A 24,264-nucleotide genomic window follows, 5' to 3' on the forward strand; every position below is an offset into this window, starting at 1 on the left:
GAGCAGGAATATCAAACCAAGCCTGAGGCATCTGCTCGTTATCCCACAAAGCCCTACCAACAGAGACCACCTCAGGCCATCTCAAAACTTCAGAATCTGAGTATCATAGGTACGCTTCAAAAGGAAGATGAAGATCTTTGAGATATCAGATGTTCCCTGTCTTTAAGTGTCCAGCTGCCTCCAAAAATTAAGTGCTAAATATTTGACAAATTGTGATTACTTCATGGGGTTTGAGTTAAACTCTGGCCCTTACCCTTCTACCTTGCTAGTATGAACACCTGCTGAATCGCAGAGTCACAGCATGGATAGTGGGTTGGAAGGGGCCTCTGGAGATCATCTAGTCCAACCCCACTGCTAAAGCAGGGTCATCTAGGTGAGGCTGCACAGGATTGCAATGTCCAGGTGGCTTTTGAAAGTCTCCAGAGAAGGAGGCTCCACAACCTCTCTGGACAGCCTGCTCCATGCTCCAGCTCACAGCAAAGAAGCTTTTCCTTAACTTCAAGTGAAACCTCTGGGTTCCAGTTTGTGCCCATTGTCCCCCTTGTCTCATCACTGGGGACCACTGAGAAGGGTCCCATCCTCTTGACTCCTGCTTTCAATACTGATCAGCATTAAGAAGATGCTCAGGCTGCTCTTCTCCAGGCTCAACAGCCCCAGATCTCTTAGCTTCTCACAGTCACAGATTGCATTGAGTTGGAAGGGACCATCAAAGGTCATCTTGTCCAACCCCCCTGAGGGCAGCAGGGATATCTCCAACTTGAGCAGGCTGCCCAGGACCACATCAAGTCTGATCTTGAATGTCTCCAGGGATGGGGCCTCAACCACATCCCTGGGCAGCCTGTGCCAGTGTTTCACCACCCTCATTGTAAAGAACTTAGTCTTTATGCCTTTTCCTCACAGAGATGCTCCAGTCCCCTCAGCCTCCTTGTGACCCTCCAGTGGACCCTCTCCGGTAGCTCCCTGTATCTCCTGAATTGAGGAGCCCAGAACTGGACACTACCCCAGGTGTGGCCTCACAAAAGCAGAGTAGAGGAGGGGGAGAACTTCCCTTGACCTGCTGGCTACACTCCAGGATACTGCTGGCATTCTTGGCCATGAGAGAACATTGCTGGCTCAGCTTTGCTATTTCACTTAAGGGAACAGTGACCTTGCCACTTGATCTTGTTGAATCTGAACACTGCTTCAGAGGAGAGCATCTGCTTACCATGAGGGTGCTGGAACACTGCAACAAGTTGCCCAGGGAGGCAGTTGAGGCTGGACAAAGCTCTGAGCAACCTGATCTAGTGGAGAATGTCCCTGCTGACTGCAGGGGGGTTGGACTGAATGACCTTTGGAGGTCCCTTCCCACCCAACCCAAACCATTCTATGATTCTTGATAGAAGTCAGCATTAGTTTCCTAAACATCTTCAGATCACAGATCTTGGTTTGTCTTTCTGCTTCACAGGCAAACACCACAACAAGAGCAGCAGCTCTGAGTTGGGACTAGACCATGTGGACCTTGGAGGGAATGGACAGCCAAGGAGAAAGCTGACCCTTAGATCCTACTGTAGGCTAATCTTAGGGATTCTCCTTCCTCCTTTTAATTATAGACTAAGGAGCTACGTGTGGGTTTGAGGACTTGTTGATGAGATGAGATTAGATGGGGACATGTCTATTTCCCTTTGGTAGTGTAGTGAATAGAGAAGTAACAAGCCAGCCCAAGAAGCAATTTTCACCCAAACTTCCTTCTAATTACCATTCTCATTTAAAAACAATAAAAGGTGATTTCCCCTGACAAATGGAACAGTTTGTTGATATCCCTTTGAAGATCAACTTCATTTAAATTCACCACATAATTCTGAGTAACCCATTTACACACACGCACATAATTTACTTATTCGTCAAGAGATTCAAGAGGCTCACACTTGGTCTTCTTCTCATGACAGTTCAAAGTAGTGCTTTTATTTCCCAGAATGAGTAGCAGCCAGAAGTTATCCCTTCCTCTCAATACTTTTCCTCCTCTTGGAGAACAAGTCTGGTGAGGAGCAGCTGAGAGAACTGGAATTGTTTAGTCAGGAGAAGAGGAGGCTGAGGGGAGACCTCATTGCTCTCTACAGCTCACAGATTACACTGGGTTGGAAGTGACCCTCAAAGGTCATCCTGTCTAACCCTCCTGCACTCAGCAGGAACACTTCCAACTAGATCAGGCTGCCCAGAGCCACACTGAGTCACATCTTGAATGTTTCCAGACGTTATAGGAGGTTGAAGCCAGGTGCAGACTGGCAACAAGTGACAGAAGGAAAGGAAATGGCCTCAAGTTGCACCAGGGGAGGTTTAGGTTGGATATGAGAAGAATCTTCTTGACTGAAAGGGTTCTCACAGACTGGCACAGGTTGAATCCCCATCCCTGGAGGTGTTTCCAAGAGGCAGAGATGCAGTGCTGGGGGCCATGGTTTAGCACCAGCCTTGGTGGAGTTAGAGGATGGTTGGACTGGACGATCTGAAAGAGCCTTTCCAACCAAAGCTATTCTTTGATTCCATGGTGTTCAGTGGCATTGAAGTCAACAGGTGACCATCAGTCTCACTCTCTTTGTGTACAAACTGACTGCACACATAAGTCACTGCCTGGATAACAGGCAGTGTAGGAACAAGAGCCTGCAGTGCTGGATACCTTAAGCAAGACATCTGCGATTGCCATATTCCGAATCAGTTTCCTTTACACAAACACATTTCCACAAAGAAGGCTGAAATCCCAGTCACTTGGGGCCCACACCTCCAGCTCTTCAACCTAGCAGCACAGCCCAGAGGTAGGGCTGTAACACCCATCCTGTCTCAGCAAGCCAAGTTCGCTTGTGGGTGGTCTTTGTCTCCCCATTCCCCTCTAACCAAAGCATCAAGAGGCATGACCAGGACACAGACCTCTTCTCTTTTCGTAGTTACCTCTGCATGCTTGCTCTGGATAAGCAAATCAATGCTGCATTCACACTAAGATATAAATCCACGAATGCCACCAGAAACAAAGAAAGAGAAATCTTGACCTCAAGACTTCTGGGTCATCATAGAATTGTTTCTGTTGGAAGAGGCCTCCAGGATCATTGAGTCCAACCTTCAACCCAACCCCACCACAGACATAAACCATGTGGTGCCATGTCCATGTTTCTTGAAAATCTCCAGGGGTGGTGACTCCACCACCTCCCTGGGCAGCCTGTTTCAATGCCTGACCACTCTTGCAGCAAAGGAATTTTTCCTGATCTCCAACCTAAACCTCCACTGGCACAATTTCAGGCCATCTGCTGTCCTTCTATCACCTGATACTAGGGAGAAGAGACCAACCCCCACCTCATTGCAACCAGTGATGTTTCCCTGAAGACTAAACACCCCTAAACTCAGCTGCTCCTCAGGCCTGTTCTCCAGACCCTTCATCAGCTTCATTGACCTTCTCTGGACCTTGTCCAGCATCTCAATGTCCTTCTTGTAGTGAGGTGCCGAAAACTAAACGCAATGCTCGAGGGTGGTCTCCCCAGTGCTGAGCCCAGGGGACAATCACTTCCTTACTCCTGCTTGCCACACCATTGCTGATCCAGGACAGGATGCTCTTGGCCTTCTTGGCCATATGAGAACACTGCTGGCTTATGTTCGTGTGGCTGTCAACCAGCACCTTTAGGTCCTACCATCTTCCCAAACACACCTACCATCATCTACCAAGCACAATACAGCACTCCTCTAAATAAAGAAGCTGAGCCTTCCGTGGAGTCTGTCCTAAGGAGCAATCAACACTGTAGCAGAAATTAGGACTTAAATAGGACATGTCATATTTCGAGAATCAAAAAGCTGCTGTCCCCAGAGCCTCAATATTATGTCTGGAAAGAATTCCAATATTTTACAAGATAATTAAATTCATTGCTTGTCTAGGTTTTAAGTGCTGGGCTGGGAAAAACACAAGTGTGAACATGGGTAATAAAGTGTGTGCAGTGATTATTGAACTTGGAGGGTTTCTGGTCCTAGCTAAATTTGCAGAACCTACAGTCAAATAAATGGGAAGGAAACCAGGCAGACTGAATGTTAAAAGGACATGAACAATGTCCTTGAAAACAGCAGAAGAGACATACCCCTACCTCTGAAATCTGCACCACAGCAATCAGCAGTACCCTGGTACAGAAGAGCCACCTGGCTGGAGGCAGCCCTGTAGAAAGGGACCTGGGGGTCTTGGTGGACGAGCAGCTCAGCATGGGTGCACAGTGAGCTGCAAGGGCAAAGAAAGCCAGCAGGATGCTGGGCTGCACCAAGGGCATCACCAGCAGAGATGAAGAAGTCATTGTCCCACTCTGCTCAGTCCTGGTCAGACCACACCTGGAGCACTGCATTCAGATTTGGTCCCTGCTGTACAGAAAAGATGTGGACAGGCTGGAAAGTGTCCAGAGAAGGGCCAGGAGAATGATCAGAGGCCTGGCAGTCCTGCATGTGAGGAGAGGCTGAGAGAGCTGAGTTTGTTCAGCTTGGAGAAGAAAAGACTTAGGGGAGACTTATTATTGTGGACCAGGACACGAATGGTTGATGCCAGGAGGATTGAGACTCCCTTTTTAGAAGGGGTCCCATGGAGAAGACAAAGGGTTATGGGGACAAGTTACTGTTGGGGAGATTCCAATTGGACTCCAGAAGAAAATGTTTCCCCATGAGAGCAGTCAGATATCAGAATCATCTCCCAAGGGAAGTGGCAGACTCCCCTCCACTGTACAGTTTGAAGACTCAGCATGACAAGGCACTGGGCCAGCTCATTTCAACTCTACTATGGCCTACAAAGGTCGGAGCAGATGTGATTCTGTGATTCCCTCACATCCCCAAATCTTTAGCATCTTCACTGGTGACAGCAGCGCAAATTAATCAACTTACACTTGAACCACCGGGGAGAAAAATCACCCTTCAGTGGAAGCATCAGCTGGCATTGTGTTTCCCACATGCACATCCCAGAGGAAAAGCTCACCAGGACTGAGAGTTCACAGAGTCATCTCCACAGAAGACTTGTCTTTCGTTTGCGAGATATGTCAGTCATACTTGGCTACCAAATATGGCACCGTTTATCATTCTGTGATCTTCCCCAGGAAAGCATCAATTTATCTCTTCAGACTAAAAACCCCCATAGAATCACTATGGTTGGAAAAGCCCTCTAAGATCATTGAGTCCAGCCTTCAATCCAACACCACCATGGCCATTAAACCATGTCCCAGGGTGCCATGTCAACATGTTCTTGAACACCTTCAGGGATGGTGACTCCACCACCTCCCTGGGCAGGCTGTTCCAACCCCTGACCACTCTTGCAGCAAAAGAATTTTTCCTAATCTCCAATCTGACCTTCCCCTGGTTTAGCTTGAGGCCATTTGCTCTTCTCTTATTGCTGGTTACTTGAGGGAAGAGACATATCAGTAGAACTTGCAGAGTTGCCCCCCTTCAAAGCAAAGCAAAATACTCAGATCTTTGAATTCAATGCACTGTCTGAAAGAAATCTGTTGGAGAAGGCAGACACACAAAGAACTGTGCCAGGCAGTGGGCAGGAACTGAATCAGCCTTCTCAAACATCATGTCTCAGTTTCTGATCTACCAGAGAGTTTTGAGAGACTCCAGAACAAAGAAGTTTTAGAAGAGCCCAGCTTCCAGCCAGCTGAGCTATGATGTCTCTGGTACAGACTATGTGACATTCCTGCTAAGTGCCTAAGCTGAGAGCCAAGTCAGCCTAGGACCACATAGCACAAACAAGGAAAGCAAGGGTCACTCCTTCAGACTCCAGGAAGCTGGACCTCCCTGTGGAGGTGTCCACCATAAAGAGAATCAGGAGCCCTTCAGCCTCACATTAGGCAGTTACTTGAATCATTGAATTGTCATGGTTGGAAAAATCTTCCAAGATCATTGAGTCTAATCATGAACCTATGACTACCAAGGCCATTAAATCATGTCCTAACAAATCTTAGAGCACCTCAATGGCTTGCCTGAGAACTTCCAGAATATCCAGTCAGAGCAAAGGTCCTTAGAGCAGCAGCTGGGGCTGCCCCCAAGATTTGTTAGCATTTGAGCTACAAAAAAATAGCTTGAGAACTTGCCACAATCCTGCTCAAAAACCTGGAAGTTGTCAATAATTCTAAGGAGTTTTGAAGTGATGTTAGATCCTCACTAAAACAGGAGGACATGGAGATTTGGAGCCCAGAAATAGTAAGAAGCAGCAGTAAATTTACACTCATTTCTCTCCTCACTTGGAAGGGTCTCAAAGGACATTAATTACACTCTCCAAAGATTCACAAGCTTGGAGAGTTTGCTGGCAAGGTGCATTTCCCCAGCACCTCACTGCTACAGATTAAAGTAAAGCATGAGGAGAAGAACAAACACAGGAGACTGAATCTCTGATGCTTTCAAGTCAGCAGTGTGTGAGGAAACTTTCTTGCCGTGCCCAACACACATACGCTGAAAATGCTTAGAAATGGTACCATGCAGCTGTCACTGCTTCACACACACAGAGAAATGACACATTTGCCATCATATCACACGCAGTTACCCTGGATATTCCCCTGACTTTAGCATAATGGGAAGGAAAATGGAAAGAAAAAAGAGCAAAACTGTCCATTCTCCAATGCACAATAACCTTGAGCAAGCACTGACTCTGCGGTGACACCACCACACTGGCTAACTAACACAAAGATGAACTTCATCTTTTACACACTCACATTCACAGACTCTCAGATTGCATCAGGTTGGAAGGGACCCTTAAAGGTCATCTTCTCCAACACCCCTGTGCTCAGCAGGGAGACCTCCAACTAAAGCAGGCTGCCCAGGGATATGCTGAGTCTGACCTTGGGTGTCTCCAGGGATGGATCCTCAACCACATCCCTGGGCAACATGTTCCAGTGTTTCACCATTCTTGCTGTACAGAACTTCCTCCTGCTGTCCAACCTAAATCTCCCCTGCTCCAGTTTCAAACCATTGCCCTCATCCTATCACCACAGGCCCTTCTGAACAGTCCCTCCCCAGCCTTCCTGTAGGTCCCCTTCAGATATTGAAATACAGCCCTAAGTTCTTCCTGGAGCCTTCTCTTCTCCAGGCTGAACAGCCCCAACTCTCTCAGCCTGTCCTCATAGCAGAGGTGCTCCAGCCCTCTGATCATCTTTGTGGCTCTCCCCTGGACCCTCTCCAGCAGGTCCATGTCTCTCTTATGTCAGGGTCCCCACAGATGGACACAGCACTGCAGGTGAGGTCTCACCAAATCAGAGTTATCAAAGAGGAGTAATCCATGCAGTGCTGAAGACCAGGATTGCTTTGCTACGTGCCACACATTTTGGCTATCAATGACCAAAGCCTCCTATGAACCTCTAACATGGAGAGTGGAAGTTTGCTGGAGACCAAGAATCTTTCTGATAGCAGTAACTCAGAATCAGTCTTCCCTTTCAGGTACAAAGGAGGGCCACTGATATAAAGGAAAGAGGAGGATGGGGCTTAGGATGACCACTGCTCCTAAAAATAACCAAACATATCATAGCTTCTTTAGCTCACCCCCAGGAAGCATCTCAGGGAGAAAAACAGATATTAAATCCAAACAAATAATGGCCTAGAACCCAAGCATGTATTAGATCAGCTGTAAATTAGCAAATACTGGACATGGCATGAAGTTCCAAAGGGACAACAGGGGAACTGTGGAGCTTTCCATTTGGACCAGCAGATAAAAGGAGTTAACATTTTCTGTGTCAACCTGACAAACTCACAGCTTGCTTTGTATGAAACTGCTTTCTGTTATTGTAGGAGTGATGCTCCGTGCTCTGGTCAAGCACAGATGCCTCCAGGCACTGCTACCCCCTTGTAGTCTGAGCCAGAAAACCTCGAGCTAGTTCACTGTTCAAAGATTCCACTGGTTAAAATCCCAACCCAGCAATCCAAAGGAAAAAATGGAAATCAACAACAACAACAAAAAATCAGCCAAACCTCATCCAATATAAAACCAACCCAAACAACCTGACCAAGCCTAATTTACATCAATTCTTCACTTAGTATAGAAGAGGTTTCTGGTGAACCTTTGCAAAATAAAGAATCAATTAATCAGAAGGAACAGACAATGTCCTCAGAGTGTGTCTTCTACAGGGGTCAGGCAGGCTGATGGAGGGGCAGTGGGTAATAAAATAAGCAAGGCACATAAATTCAACCACAGGAAATTCCCTCTCAACATGAGAAAAAACTTCTTCACTGTGAAGGAGCTGGAGCCCTGGAGCAGGCTGCCCAGAGAGGCTGTAGAGTCTCCTTCTCCAGAGAGATTCGAAATCAGTCTGGATGTGTTCCTGTGTGCCCTACCCTGGGCGATCCTGCTTTGCAGGGGGGTTGGACTCAATCTCTGGAGGTCCCTTCCAACCCCTACTATTCTGTGATTCTGTGATTACTGTTCCCTCTTTCCTCTTGCAAGACGTACAACCACAGTATCTCTCCTAGTTGATCACTATGAAGTGCTGTCATAAATTATTCAAAGAGCAATTGTGCAAATAAATGAGCAAGATACTACACATTTACTTGCTAATTTGTAAGAGCTGCTCTCTCACAGAAGGCTTCAAGGCCATTACTGTGAGTTAGTGTGGTCCTACAATGTGTTATATTGTTTTGCTTTACCATCTCCCTGATAAATACAATAAACCCCACGTCTGGTTTTTAATGTGTCATAGTTCCAAGCAAACCTTGGGAAGCTATCCAGCCAGACAAGAAACACAAGCGTATTTCAAAGCACACAAAATAGGACATTAAAATGAGGTGGTTTAGATCATTTTAAGGGAAAAGGAATCGATTCTCTGAACGTGTGCACAACCACACAAAGCAGCTATGGAAGTGCACTGGAGGTTCTGATGGTCAGAGGCACTGAAAGTTAATGAAGGATTTTCCTAGTACAAAATATGACTCAAATATCATCCTGGAATCATAGAGTTGTTTGGGAAAAGACCTTTAAGATCACTTTAAGAATCCAAATTCAACCCAACACAAGCATAGCCATTAAATCACATCCCAGTGTTTCCTGAACACTTCCAGGGGTGGGTACTCTACCTCCTCTCTGGGCAGCCTGTTCCAATCCCTTACCACTCTTGCAGCAAAGAAATTTTTCTTAATCTCCAACCTAAAGCTCCCCTAGCACAATTTCAGGTCATTTCCTCTTCTTCTACCACCTGGTACTAAGGAGAAGAGACCAAACCCCACCTCACTGCAACTTCCTTTTATCCACAATATTGGACAAGCCTATCCCCACAAATCCTCCAGCTGCTGCAGAATTACCAGAAGCTCTTACAACTCAGTGAAGATGAAATGCTTCAGAGAACATCAGCATGCTGCCTTGATGAAGACAGCAGTGCTGGTATGCCCCAACTGTTCCCTTATTTTTTGCTTAATAAGCACAACAACTTGTAAGAATAAACAGTGATGTAAATCCAGTTTTCCCATACCTCAAGAGAGTGCATCACCATTAAACCACAGCATGCCTGCAGGCATAAGAAGATGTGACAGAATGCTCTCATTCCTTATTCCTGAGCTTGTGCTATTTCACAGGGCATAACATGCACCTAACACTCAACTGAAACAAACAGCACCTTTGTGTTAAGTGCAGGGGCCTGCATCTGGGTCAGGCCAACACCAGGCACAAATCCAGGCTGGGTGCAGAGTAGGTTGAGAGCAGCCCTGAAGAAAGAGGCTTGGGGGTGTTGGTTGCTGAGAAGCTCCCCAGGAGCCAGCAGTGCCCTCATGCAGCCCAGAAGGCAGCTGTGGGCTGGGCTGCAGCAAGAGGAGTGTGGCCAGCAGGGCAAGAGAGGGGATTCTGCCCCTTTGCTCTGCTGAGACCCCACCTCCAATGCTGCATCCAGTTCTGGTGTCCCCAGCATAAGAAGGACACAGAGATGTTGGAGTGAGTCCAGAGGAGGCCACAAAGATGATCCAAAGCCTAGAGAACTTCTGTTACGAGGACAGGCTAAGGGAGCTGCCTTCCAATACCTGAAGGGATCCTAGAGGAAGGGTGTAGAGGGACTTTTCATCAGGTTTGAAGCTGAGGGAGAGCAGGGTTAGACTGGCTCTTAGGAAGAAGTTCTTCAGTACAAGGGTGGTGAGACCCTGGAGTATGTTGTTCAGGGAATTTACGAATGCCCCCTGCCTGCAGGTGTTTAAGGCCAGGTGGAATGAGATCTTGAGCATGCAATTCTTGTTGAGAGGCTACGTTCTGGAGCAGCTAGACCATGTTTGAATAAGCAGCCTCCTATTTCTGGCAGCAAACACCCCAGAGAAGAAACAATGCTGCCCTTGATCTACACTCAGCTCACATCCAGCACTCTTTTGACAGGCAGCTTCTAATCAAGGGGATGATCTGTACAGGGCAGTGCAGTGGAGGCTGCAGAATAACTTTGGGTTCCATTCATATGCTGCTGAATTGTCAGCAAGTATTTTAGGCTGTGCATAGTGCCACTTGCAGTCTTATTGATCATGAAATTTTAATAGAATGCTTGGAAACATTCACTGGCATTTCAAGAACACCACATGAGTGATTTAGAACTTAGCTGCCCCCCAGAGACACATCCTTATTGTCTGGTATCCTCCTCTTTCTCTCCCTGGTTTGGTGTTTTTTTTTTTTTTTTTTTTTTTTTTTTTTTTTTTTTTTTCCCAGCTCAGCTGGTTTCTGCATAACAAGTTGCTAGAAATGGGAGTTTACTCAGAAGCCAGCAGTCCTGCTGGCCTTCATGCTATTGCCCATTGCTGAAAGTCTACCTTTAGAGAAGCATAAAATGGTAGGAGTTGGAAGGGACCTTTGGAGATCATTGAGTCCAAGCCCCCTAGCCAAGGCAGGTTCACCTAGAGAAGGTCTGGATGACACTCCTCCCATCCTCAGTCTTATCAACTGCACCACTCAGCTTGGTATCCTCTGTACACTTGCTGAAGGTGCCTCAATCTCAGCCTATATCACTGATGAAGATATTGAACAGCAGTGGTCCCAATATAGAGCCTTGAGGGACACCACTTGTCACCCATCACTGTCTGGACATTGAGCCATTGACTGCTACCCTTTGGATAGAATAATGTCCAGAAATTGTGCCAGGGGAGGTTTAGGCTGAAGACAAGGAAAAATTTCTTTGAGCAAGAGTGGTGAGGGATTGGAACAGGCTGCCCAGGGAGTTGATGAAGTCACCACCCCTGGAGGTGTTCAGGAAACCTGTGGCCATGGCACTCTGGGACACGGTTTAATAGCCATGGTTGTCTCAGGTTGGACTCGATGACCTTAGTGGCAATGAATACAAACTGGAACCTAAGAATCTCCATCTCAACATGAGGAAGAACTTTGCTGAGAGGGTGCTGAAGCCCTGGAGCAGGCTCCTCAGAGACATTGTAGAGTCTCCTTCTCTGGAGACTTTCAAGATCCATCTGGCTGTGTTCCTGTGTGACCTGCCCTAGGTGACCCTGCTTTGGCAGGGGGAGTCAGACTGGGTGATTTCTAGAGGTCCCTTCCAACTCCTACCATTGCAAGATTCTTTCTGAATGCAGAGCAAGCATCCCCTGCTGGGAGGACAGCCCTCTGACTGCCAAGCGATAACATCAGCCAGCTGGACATAGCCTTCATCCTGCCTCAAAAGTTTTTTTGTTGCCCAAAAGAGCATAAAATGAGAGAGGTGCAATCCATAGCCTCACAGCACTGGAGGACACAAAACTCTCAGACAACTGGAAAGGTTGTTAGACAGATAAGGCATCCACGGAAGCTGCTAGCAGCACCTCTGCAGCCTCAGCACAGGCTGAAATATCAGCCACCATGAGTAGATCTGACACAGGGCCTGACCTTTAAATGTGTGTTTGGATGAGAAGCTCATCTTGGAGCTGCTAGGAGCACTTTGCCATCTTCCTTGCAGAGAACTCCTTCAGAAGAATTAATTCTGTTGTCCTTTCGCTTCCCCAAACCCACATGGTCATTAAGAAGCAGAACTGAAATGCCATTCCCAGAGATTCTCAGGTGGCTAAGCCTGCATAGCTAATGACTTCTTAATATCTTTTTATGCCTTCAGGAAACGTGATCTAAGAAATGCAGTATTTTGGTTTCCACTTCCATAAACCCATTTGTTTTTGTCTCATTTCAGAGTCCCTCTAGAGCAGCTCTCCAATTTGCCTTATTTTCTGTTTGTTGAAATTTATATCCATCTTTTGTCCTGGTAACAGGCTTGAAAGCCAGGAAAGCATCATCTTTCTATTGCTGAGCAGTCATTTCTTTCTGCCTAACCTGGTCTCTCTGACCCAGAAGAAACAGTATCATCATTGAATTAATTTCCTTCAAAAGAAAAAAATAATCTAAGATGAAATAAGCCACAGGGAACCGTGTGGAATGGGAATACCATCAGAGTGATGTGTTCATTCTGTGTAACTACTCCTGCTCTTTTATGGGGCAAGTAAATTATTCTCCTCATCCATTTCTTGTGGCTTGTTAAACATCAGAGGTGGTGTTACAGCTGCAGCTGGAAGAATCTGATTCTGATACTATTTCAAAAGAGATACAATCATGGAAGCTTTTAGGTTGGAAGGGACCTTAAATATCACCCAGTTCTGCCTCCCACTAGACCAAGTTGCTCAAGGCCTCATCCAATCTGACCTTGAACATCTCCAGGGAGGGAGCATCCACAACCTCCCTGGGCTGTTCCAGTGCCTCACCACCATTGCCCCTTGTCCTGTCAGCACAAACCCTTGCAAAATGTCCTTCTCCAGCCCTCCTGAGGAGGCCACAAGGATGATCCAAGGGCTGGAGCACCTCTGCTAGGAGGACAGGCTGAGAGAGCTGGGGTTGTTTAGCCTGGAGAAGACTTTGAGAGGACTTTAGAGCTGCCTTCCAATACTTGAAAGGATCCTACAGGAAGACTGCAGAGAAACTTTTCATCAGGGTGTCTAGAGACTGGACAAGGGAGAATGGTTTGAAGCTGAGGGAGAACAAGGTGTTAGACTGGATCTTAGGAAGAAATTCTTCATTATAAGGGAGGTGAGACTCTGGAACAGGTTGCTCAAGGAGGTTGTGGATGCCTCCTGCCTGGAGGTGTTCAAGACCAGGCTGAATGAGGCCTTGAGCAGCCAAGTCTAGTTGAGAGGTGTCCCTGCCCATGGCAGGGAGGTTGGAATAGATGATCTCTGACATCCCTTACAACCTGAGCCATTCTATGATCCCGTGGGTCCAGACAAAGCCAAGCTTGTGCCAACTGAAGGAAAACGTCTCAAAGCAAGCAGTTTGTTCCTTCTCCTCTGCAGACATACACTGACAACCTGTCTCTCAGTCTCAATTCTGCATCCCAGCCAGAGATGTTGGACCCCAAGCAGCACCTAGTTGCTGATAGCTCAGGCTTTTAGTAATGGTGTGGAAGAGGTGGAATTACTGATAGCTCAGAGATAGCTCTCACAACATCTCCTGCTCCTCAGTCTCATTCCTCTTTCAAAAAATTACCTGCAAGGCTGCAGCCAGAAAAACACCTCAGAATCCAGCTGAGTGCTACTTAGGCCCTCTATAAGCAGAGACTAAATAGATGACCCCTGTTTCAAAGCTCACCCTCACAAAGGAAATGCTGATAGCTCTCCTACCACCTGACTTCTCAATGGTCATTCCCACAGAGAGGAAATTATGGCCTTCCCCCCCTTCCTGCTGTGCTAACTGATCCTCTTGAGCTGAAAATGCTCTGCTAAATGCCCTTCAAGAACCAGCCAAAGTGGAGTAATCTGATTCCTCCTATTTGTGCTACCTGCACTTCTGCTGAGCTGAAGTACTGATGTGACTACAGGGGATTCTCTGTGTCCCAGAGGAAAGTCCCCATAGCCCCTCATAGAATTGGTTGGGTTGGAAGGGACCTCCGAAGGTCACCCAGTCCAACACTCCTGCACTCATCAGGGACACCCTCCACTACAGCAGGTTGGTCAGGAACTGACCTTAAATATCTTCAGGGATGGGGCCTCAACTCCCTCCCTGGGCAACCTGTTCCAGTGTTCCAGCACCCTTGTGGTGCAGAACTTGTTCCTAACATCAATGCCTGTTAAGCTCCTACAAGAAAAGCATCACATAGTAATTTGCAAGCTAAACTCTTCTAGGGTTGGAAGAACATGTCTGGCAAGGAGCAGCTGAAGGAACTGGGGTTGTTCAGCCTGGGGAAAAGAAGGCTGAAGGGAGGCTTTTTCACTCTCTACAACTCTCTGAAAGGAGGCTGGAGTGAGGTGGGGGTTGATTTCCCCAGTAACAAGTGATAGGACAAGAGGAAACAGCTTCAAGTTGCATCACAGGAGGGTTAGGTTAATTGTGAGAAGAAACTCCTTGACTGAAAGGGTTCTCAAACACTGGAACTGGCTGTCCAGGGAGGGAGTTGAATCCCTGTCCCTGGAGGTATTTCAAAGAGGCAGAGATGTAGAGCTGAGGTTGTGGTTTAGTACCAGACTTGGTAGAGTTAAAGAAGGGTTGAAGTATATCTTCAATGCCTTTTCCAACCAAAACAGCTCTATGATTCTGTGCCAGTTTACACAAGGAACAAGTCTGGCTTGCTCCAGTCTTGGAAAAGCTCAGCTTGTATCACACTGCTTGCCAGCCATCCTACTCAAACAGCTTCAGATTCCACTGCAGGCTTCCTGGAGACCCAAAGCAGCATTTCCATGAATTTCCAGTCAACAAATTTATCTTTTGTTTTTTATCTTCTGGTGACAAGTTAGAAACCTTTCTCTCAGGGAGTTTAGCCCTAACTGAACCCAAATCTTTCTCTGACCTTAACACCTGCTGAAAGAGTGCAGCAACTGTTGTAGCAGCAGTTATTGCACTCCCTTTGTAAACCATCATAGAAGACACAAATTCAGGCAATGTCAGATTCACATGCTGGAAATTTCTGCTTCCCTTTCTGAAGTTGGAAGGCAGCAGCATCCTTGATCACTGTTGAAAATTACGTCAGTTGGAAGTAGAATACTAAATTGAAATATTAAAATTAATATTAAAAATATTTCACTGCAAGTGTGCTGAGGACAGTCATAGAATGGCTCAGGGTGGAAAGGATCTCAGAGGTCATCTACTCCAACTCCCTTCCATGGGCAGGGATGCCTCTCAACTAGAGTCAGCTGCTCAAGGCTTCATCCAACCTGGCCTTGAACATCCCTAAGGAGAGGGCATCCACAACCTCCCTGAGCAACCTGTTCCAGAGCCTCACCACCCTTAAAATGAAGAATTTCTTCCTAAGATCCAGTCTAACACCCTGCTCTACCTCAGCTTCAAGCCATTCCCCCTTGTCCTGACTCTAGTCCCCCTGCAGCCTTCCTGTAGGATCCCTTCAGGTACTGTAAGGCAGTTCTAAGGTCACTCCTGCAGTCTTCTCCAGGCTGAACAATCCCAGCTCCCTCAGCCTATCCTCACAGCAGAGGATGATCCCTGCCCTTGGATCATCTTTGTGGCCTCCTCTGGACTCACTCCAACAAGCTCTGTGTCCTCCTTCTGCTGGGAACACCAGAACTGGACGCAGTATTTGAAATGGGGATCATCAGATCCATTTGCTGCAATAAATTGTCTGAACAAGTACCCACAGTGTGGCTGTGCCTCAGCTCTCCATTTGACTCCAGACCATGGTTTTATGATGTGGTTGGCCCCTAAGTACACTCACCCTTAAACATGTTATAGAGCTGAGGATCGATAAAAATGAGATCATTCTGTACTAAAATAACCCTCCCCCCAAAACTCCAACCTCTTCTATTCTGCTCTTGTGAGTCAGTGTAATTCTGTAATCTTCCTTCAGTGATGAATATGCTGAGAGGTTGACATTCAAACCAAGTTGGAGCTATTCTGGTCTGTAGCAGAATGATCACGTTCCCAGCATCATCAACATGGCATCTTCTGGAAGAGGCTGAGGAGAGATCTCATTGCTCTCTACAACTCCCTGGTTACAGTGAGGTGGGGCTTGGTCTCTTCTCCCTAGTCTCAAGTGACAGCAGGAGAGGAAATAGCACAAAATCATCCCGGGGGGGGGGTTTAGTTTGGAGATTAAGAATGTTTTCTTTGCTGCAAGAGTGGTCAGGGATTGGAACAGGCTGCCCAGGGAGGTGATGGAGTCACCATCCCTGGAGGTGTTCAAGAAATGTGTGAACATGGCACTTGGGGACATGGTTTAGTGGCCATGGAGGTGTTGGGTTGGAGGTTGGACTCAATGATTCACAGGTCATAGAACAGTTTGGTTTGGAAATGACCTTGAAGATCATTTAGTTCCAATCCCTCTGCCATGGGCAGGGACACCTTCCACTAGAGGAGACTGCCCAAGGCCTCATCCACAACCTCTCTGGGCAACCTGTTCCAGTGTCTTACCACTCTCACTGTAAAAATATCCAGCCTCAATCTGCCCTCCTCCATGTTAAAAAAATTCCTTTGCCAGCTGAACCAATTCTATGATCCTGTGTAGCTGTACCCTCAAATGCTGACAGTGCTCCTTAGCCCATCTCTGCCCTTCCTTGAGAGAAGGAAGCAGGGCTGTAGCACTCCCCACAGAAATGGTGGTTTGCTGCCATATGCCCTTCCCCTCCCCCCCCCTTTTTTTTTTTTAAACTCTTTTCCTTTCCAAATCTTCCATCTGCCTCCTGCAGCGCTTGCTGCAGCATCCCTGTGTGTAAATAGCCTGCTCCTCTATAATTAGCTTCCTCCTCTGTGGCTTAATCAGTGCTATTGTAAAACAGACACTGCCATAATTTGATCAGCTCAGTGGCAGGGAACTGTACCATGACTAAAAAGTCCAGGCTGGTTGTAGTTGGAGAAGCATGTACTGAGGGGAAGGGTGAGCCAGTGGTAAACTTCAGAGCACATGGCCACATTTCAACTCTATCCTATTCCTCACAGCCAGCCCTCCCCCTAGGGTGAAGCTTTCTCTCCCTCATTGATCCTTGGCTACCACATGCACTGCTACAGCAGAAGGAAAGGGATTGCTATATCCACTCCACAACAGATCAGACCCCATCGCTAAATGCTTTCCAAAGAGGTCCATTTGGGATTCAGAGCTCTTCATGTAGGAGAGGACAAACCTCTGTGTTTCTTCTCAGCTGTACCAGTGGATGGAAAGGTGTTCTTTGGCCAGCAGGACCAGAGAAGTGACTGCAAAGAACCAGAAGGTCTCCCCTCAGCCTTCTCTCCAGACTAAACAATCCCACTTCCCTCAGCTGCTCCTCACCAGACCTGTTCTCCACACCCTTCACCAGCTTTAGTGCCCAAGCACCTCAATGCCCTTCTTGGAGTGAGGAGCCCAAAACTGAATGCAGGACTCAAGGTCCAGCCTCACCAGTGCTGAGTACAGGGGGGGAAATCACTTCCCTACTCCTGCTGGCCACACTATTCCTGATCCAGGCCAGGACACTGGCAGCACTTCTTGGCCACCTGGGCACACTGGCTCATTTTCAGGTGGCTGTCAACCAGCATCCTCAGATCTTTCTCTGCTGGACAGTTTCCAGCCACTCTGCCCCAAGCCTGGAACATTCATGGGGTTGTTGTGATCCAGGTTCAGGACCCAGCACTTGGCCTTGTGGAATCAAAACTTTGAATCAAAGCTTTCTGGCTTTGAGCCATCCATAGTCAGACCTCACTGAAACCCGAAATTTCCTTCTGCATTTCTCTCTGGACTGCTTGGGTAAGCATTGGCTGTGTTAGGAGGTGCAGACTGCTCCCTGTGACCTGCTAATGTCTTCAAACTGGACTTTGTATGAAGCATCTAAGAGTTTCCTAGATAATTTGTATATTCCCTCTCAGGTAAGCCTGGTTTCAGAAGATCAGGTGTGTCCTCAGGAGTGATTTGTTCTTGTATCAGCACAGTGCCACAGTTGCTTTGTGTGCTAGCTCTGGATCTGCAGGTGTATGCTTGCATGAAGGCAGCATGAGCAAGCCTGCTGCTCAAGCTCATGCTGCTAATTGCTTTACAGACTTTAGTGGCCCAACTCTCACTCCAGACTCTTGCTTAATGGCAGAGTGCACCCTTTCCTGTATGGCACCTGGGTGTTAATTCCCATCCCATGCTAATGGCATCTTCGAGGCCCCTTCCAACCTAAACCATCCTATGAATCTGATAAGAGCAAAGAAGAAAAGCTGGGCATTGCTTTCCAAGGATTTTTTCTGAGTCTATTCAGCAGTAGAGCACCAATATACTTCTGGGAGCAGCAAAGAATGAGCTGGAGAAGAGGAAATAACCATGCACCATGCAGACAATACATGAACAGACAAGAAGCCAAGTTGGAGGGGAAGGAAGATCTGTGTTACATATCTAGAAAGTCAGTGATGAGATTCCATGGCTGCAGAGGAACATGCCTAGGCAGCTGGTGCAAGTGACATGGTGCTGTCCCAGCACCAGGTGAAACACACAGGCAGCATTCACAGATCCCCTGGTAGAAGGCTGGAGGACCAGGTATATGATGCAAAGGCTGAGAGAGCTTGGTTTGTTCAGCCTAGAGAAGAGAAGGCTGAGGTGAGATCTCATCACCATTTACCAGGACACAAATGGTGGCTGCCAGGAGGATGGAGACTCCCTTTTCTCAAGGAGATCCATGGAAAAGACAAGGGGTGATGGGGACAAGTTACTGCTGGGGAGATTCCCTTTGGACTCCAGAAGAAAATGTTTCTCCATGAGAACAGCTGGACGTTGGAATCATCTCCCAAGGGAACCATGTGGATTCCTCTCCATGGGACAGTTTGAAGACTTCAGCCTGACAGGGTGCTGGGCCAGCTCATTTCAACTCTACTGTGACCTTGAAAGCTAGGACCAGATTATCCTTGGGGGTTCCTTCCAACCTGGCATTCTGTGCTTCTGTACAAGTGAATGCTTCCTCTTCAGAGGTCAAATTCTGCCTCCATAGAGCGACACAATGCAGCTCTAGCTTCCAGCCCTATCAACAAGCTGAACTGAAAGCACATCATGCCCCTGAAGGGAACCATTTTGTTGAAGGATTTGTCCTTCCCTGCTAACAGCAAAAGCAGAAGTGCAGGTTGGATTCAGCCTGTTAGAGCTGTTGTTGACTCTGTGGAACGGCACAAACAGGCTGCTCCCAGAGCTCAGGGACTGGTGCAGACTTTCACGGGCTGCTGTAAGGCCAGAAGGAACTGAGTGGTGATAAAAATTCTGTTCATTTGTGTTTGTGGGCATGTGTGAGGTGAGCTACATGTGCAAAAACCATGCAGAGACCTTATTAGTTACCTAGAAATGCTGTTGGAAGGATCACAGAACCACAGCATGCCAGGTTGGAAGGGACCCCAAGGATCTGCTTAGCCCTGAAAATCCTCTTCCAAGAGACCTCATTCTATGGCCCCAATGCACAACCCAAACCTGTCTCCCTGAGATGCTGTCAAGCAGACAGGAGCAGCAGAGTGGTGGAGCTTCAGTCTCAGCAAGCAGAACTGCAGCGTGATGTGCAGTCCCCTGTGGCTTACAAAAACAGACGAGATAAATCAGAAGGCTTTTCAAACCCCACAGCATCTCCAGGAACAGATACCTTGCCCAGCATGACAGTAATTGGTTTTTCTTTACTCGAGATTTTTGTCCTGAAAAAGCTCTCCTAACTTCTGTGCTTGTTTGGTGCAAAGGTAAGACAGTGAATCACAAAGTGTCAGGGGCTGGAAGGGACCTCTAGAGATCATCCAGACCAACCCCTCTGCCAGAGCAGGATCACCTAGAGCAGGTCACACAGGAACACATCCAGGTGAGTCTTGAGAGCCTCCAGAGAATGATTCCACAACCTTTCTAAGCAGCCTGCTCCAGTGCTCTGTCACCCTCACAGTGAAAAAGATTTTTCTTATGTCCCTGTTGAACCTCCTCTGCTGCAGCTTGCAGCCATGCCCCTTGCCCTATCACTGGGCATCACTGAGCAGAGCCTGGCTCCATCCTCCTGACACTGCCCTTCACATCTGGCAGGGCTGGGTTTCACCTGAAAAGCCACTGGGGAGAATGCTTTATATTATTGTGTTGCTACAAACATTAAGCACCAGAAATGACACCCTGCAATACAGAGTTTTATGTTTTGTAGTCTGATCAGTTCAGGTTCCCTCAGCAAACACTGGGCCGAATGATGAGATTCCACTGACCATAACTCCCATTACAAGCCCTTATCCTGAACAGAATCATTCCAGGTGGTAAAAGACCATCCAGTCTAATGCTTCTTTAACTCTACCATGGCTGGTACTAAACCATGGCCCTCAGCACCACACCTCTGCTTCTTTGAAAGCCCTCCAGGGATGAGGATTCAACCACCTCCCTGGGCAGCCTCTGCCAGTCTTTCAGAACCCTTTCAGTCAAGAAATTGTTTCTAAGATCCAACTTAAACCTCCCCTGGGGCAAATTGAGGTTGATTTCTTCTCCTGTTATCACTCATTATTTGGGAGAAGACATCAACAACCTCCTTTCAGGGAGCTGTACAGAGCAATGAGGTCTCCCTTCAGCCTTTTCTTCTCCAGACTAAACCACCCCAGTTCCCGCAAGCTGTTCCTCACCAGACCTGTTCTCCAGCTCTGCTGCCCTTCTCTGGACCCACTCCAACCCCTCAATGTCCTTCATGGAGTGATGGCCCCAAAACTGAACCCAGGATTCAAGGTGTGGCTTCCCCCGTGCTGAGAACAGGAGAAAGATCTCTTCCCTAGCCGCACTATTGCTGATCCAGGCCAGGATGCTGGTGGCCTTCTTAGCCACCTGGGCACACTACTGGCTCATGTTAGCTGCTGTCAATCAATACCCCCAGATCTTTCTCTGCTGGGCAGTTTCCAGCCACTCTGCCCCAAGCCTGAAGCATTTGTGGGGTTGTTGTGACCCAAGTGCAGGACCCAGCACTTGGCCTTGATGAACTTCATACAACTAATCTTGGGCCATCATTCCAGCCTGTCCAGGTCCCTCTGCAGAGCCTTTCTACCTTCCAGCACATCAACACTGCCACCCAATTTGGTGTCATCTGCAAACTCACTCACCTCAATCCCCATGTCCAGATCATTAATAAAGATATTAAAAAGAACTGTCCCCAGCACTGAGCTCTGGGAAACACCACTGGTGACCATTCAAGAATTGGATTTAACTCCATTCCTACCACCCTTTGGGCCTGCCCATCACATCCCTTTGTAGTGCCAGAGCTTCTGCTGCTCAGCAGGGGATGTTTCCTGTAAATGCACACAGATAGCTCATTCTGGCAGGCAGCCATTGCTCCTCTCTGCCTAAACTCTCTTCCAGAGTTCCATGGCTGCAGTGTGAGAGGAACACAACAGACTCCTGTGCTGCTCAGCAGCTCTTGCACCACCTCAGGAATTCAGCCTAGTCACTTAGGCAACACATTCCACATGAGTGTGGGACGTGAGGTCTTTCTGTATCACACCACATTTTATCATCCACCACTGAAGGCTAATCCACCAGCACCAAAACAAACCTTATGCAGTATTTCCCCCCTTCTCCCCCGCTGTATCTAGTGTTTGGATACTGAGTGTGGACGAATGGGAAGGGCTTCTTTAAATGCCTGTGAGCAGAAAGCTAATTAGATTCATCTCTTGGAGCAGCAAGAAATCATCTGCATGTAGTTGGGAGTTCAGCAAAGCTTACAGACTTTGCTGAATAGAGATTGATGGATAAGGCAGATCTGCAATGAATCTGTCTCTTGGATTGCTGTCCTCTTGGCACTACAGAGCTCAGGTCCCACCCTGTAAGTTACTGGCTGTATACAAAGAGTCATAAAATGGTTTGGGTTGGAAGGGACCCCCTTCCACTAGACCAGGTTACTCAAGGCCTCATCCAGCCTGGTCTTGAACACCTCCAGGGAGGGGGCATCCACAACCTCCCTGGGCAACCTGTTCCAGTGTCTCACCACCCTCACTGGAAAGAATTTCTTCCTAATTCCCAGTCTCACTCTACCCTCTTCCAGCTCAAAATTATTGCCCCTCATCCTGTCACTACAGCTCCTTCCCCAGCCTTCCTGTAGCCCTGTTCAGGTACTGGAAAGCTGCTCTAAGGTCTCCTGGGAGCCTTCTCTTCCCCAGGCTGAACAGCACCAACTCTCCCAGCTTGTACCTGTAGCAGAGATTCTCCAGCCCTCTGATCATCTCCGTGCTCTCTTCTGGATCTGCTCCAACAGTTCCATGTTCTTCTTGTGTGGGAAGCACAGAACTGGATGCAGTGCTGCAGGTGGGGTCTCAGCAGAGCAGAGGGGCAGAATCCCCTCCCTGTCCTGCTGCTCTCACTGCTCTGGATGCAGCCCAGCACACAGCTGCCTTCTGGGCTGCCAGTGACCATTGCTGGCTCATGGTGAGTTTGTCATCAGCTGACATCCCCAAGTCCTTCTCCTCCAGACTGCTCTTGTGCCACTCCTTGCCGAGCCTGGATTCGTGCTATATTCAAGTATTAGGTCTTTTAAAGTTCTTAGACATCCTTTCCAACAGAATCCCATCAGCTGTTCAAGACACTCCCAAACAATGAAGAGTACAGGAGAAATCCTTGGCCATCAGCCCAAACAATGGTGAATGCAGATGTGATCGAAGTTTGACCCTCTATTAAACATGCCAAGCAGTAGCTTTTAAAAAGCCACTCTACAGCCAAGCCATTTTAAAGATATTTTCCTTTTTCAGTGCTGCCTGCTACAGAAAAATGTAGCAAATCTCTTCCATTTTATTTCGTCCCTAAAGGCTCACAACAAATAAACCAAGATAAACCCTGTCCTATGATCATAGGAAAATGCAGTTTGAAGGGGACCTCAGGAGACCATTTACTGCTGATATGGCTCCCCTGTAACTAAGATTTCACTGCAACAACAAACACAGAGATGTGGTCTATTTGTCTGAGCAGACCTAGCTCAAACCTTGGTTTTACTGCGATCTACTAGAACAGACTTAGGTTGGCTACCAGGAGATTGCTGCTTTGGGACTCAGTAGTGCTGTTTGTGTGGCTTTGTGCAACTACATCTTCTTTTAATCCCTTTTGTGGCACAACTGTAGAACCACAGTGACGGGAAGGGACCTCCAGAGATCATCTAGCCCAACTCTGCTGCTAAAGCACAGTCAGGTGGCACAGCATCACATCCAGGTGGGTTTTGAAAGTCTCCAGAGAAGGAGACTCCATAACCTCTCTGGCCAGCCTGCTCCAATGGTCCAACAACCTCACAACAAAAAAGTTGTTCCTCATGTTTAAGTGAAACCTCCTGGGTTCTAGTCTTTATCTACTGCCCCAGCAGTGGGCATTACTGAAAGAGCCCAGCCCCATTCTCTTGTCCCCCACCCTTTGGGCATTTGTAAGCATTGCAAAGATCCTCCCTCAGTTTGCTTTTCTCTAGGCTAAACAGCTCCAAGTCTCTCATCCTCTTCTCAGAGAGATTGTCCAGTCCCCTCAGCATCTTCGTAGTCCTCTGTTGGATCCTCCTTGTTCTTCTTGAACTGGGGGCCCAGAACATGCAATGCTCCAGCTGTGGCAGAGTAGAGGGGCAGGACAACCTCCCTTGACCTGCTGGCCACACTCTTCTTAATGTACCCCAGAACAGAGTTGGCATCCTTGGCCATGAGGGCACACAGCTGGCTCAAAGATGCTCTTTGTTCTAGGATGGGTGTAGGATGACTTGGCTCTGATTTCACTCAGGGTTTGTAGGTACAACCATAACAAACTTAAAACGATAGTCAGGTAAAGCCAATGCCCTGAAGCTTCATCTCCTCTTAATCAATAATGTCATCTCCTGTGGAATTTCTCTAGCTCCAGCAGGAAAATACCAAGCTCCTCACAGCCCTTCCACCTTTATTTAGCCTCTCTTTTTGTAGGACTCACAGCATTCATAGCAGGTGTCTGAGGTGACTAAATTATTGAAAGATCCTGGCTTTTTTCTTTCTTTATTTTCTAATTCTTCATTTCTTTTTTGGTTTCACTGTAAAAGCTGAAAGGTATCAGTTTAAGTCTCTGCAATGAACCCCTCCAAGTGGGAATCATCTTGCTATTGCTTTTAACTGCAGCAGGTTAATGATTTTCTGAGTTATTTAGCATCCCTCCTGCTGATCTGATGTGGCAGTGAGCTCTCCAGCTAAAGCTCAGGCTGTCTTTGTTACCTCCCAGTGTGCCATCAGAATATTTAAAACTCTAAGCCAGCTCCAAAGCCTATGAATTGCTAAGTGTCTTTTGACATCCCAGGCCAGAATCATAAAACACAGGAGGGTTTGGGTTGGAAGGGATATCCAAAGCTCATCCAGTCCAACCCCCCTGCAGTCAGCAGGGACATCCTCCACTAGATCAGGTTGCTCAGAGCCTTGTCCAGCCTCACCTTGAGTATCTCCAGAGATGGGGCCTCAGCTCTCTC

Source organism: Indicator indicator, chromosome 8 (genome assembly GCF_027791375.1).
Source record: "Indicator indicator isolate 239-I01 chromosome 8, UM_Iind_1.1, whole genome shotgun sequence".
In the NCBI taxonomy this organism is placed as follows: Eukaryota; Metazoa; Chordata; class Aves; order Piciformes; family Indicatoridae; genus Indicator; species Indicator indicator.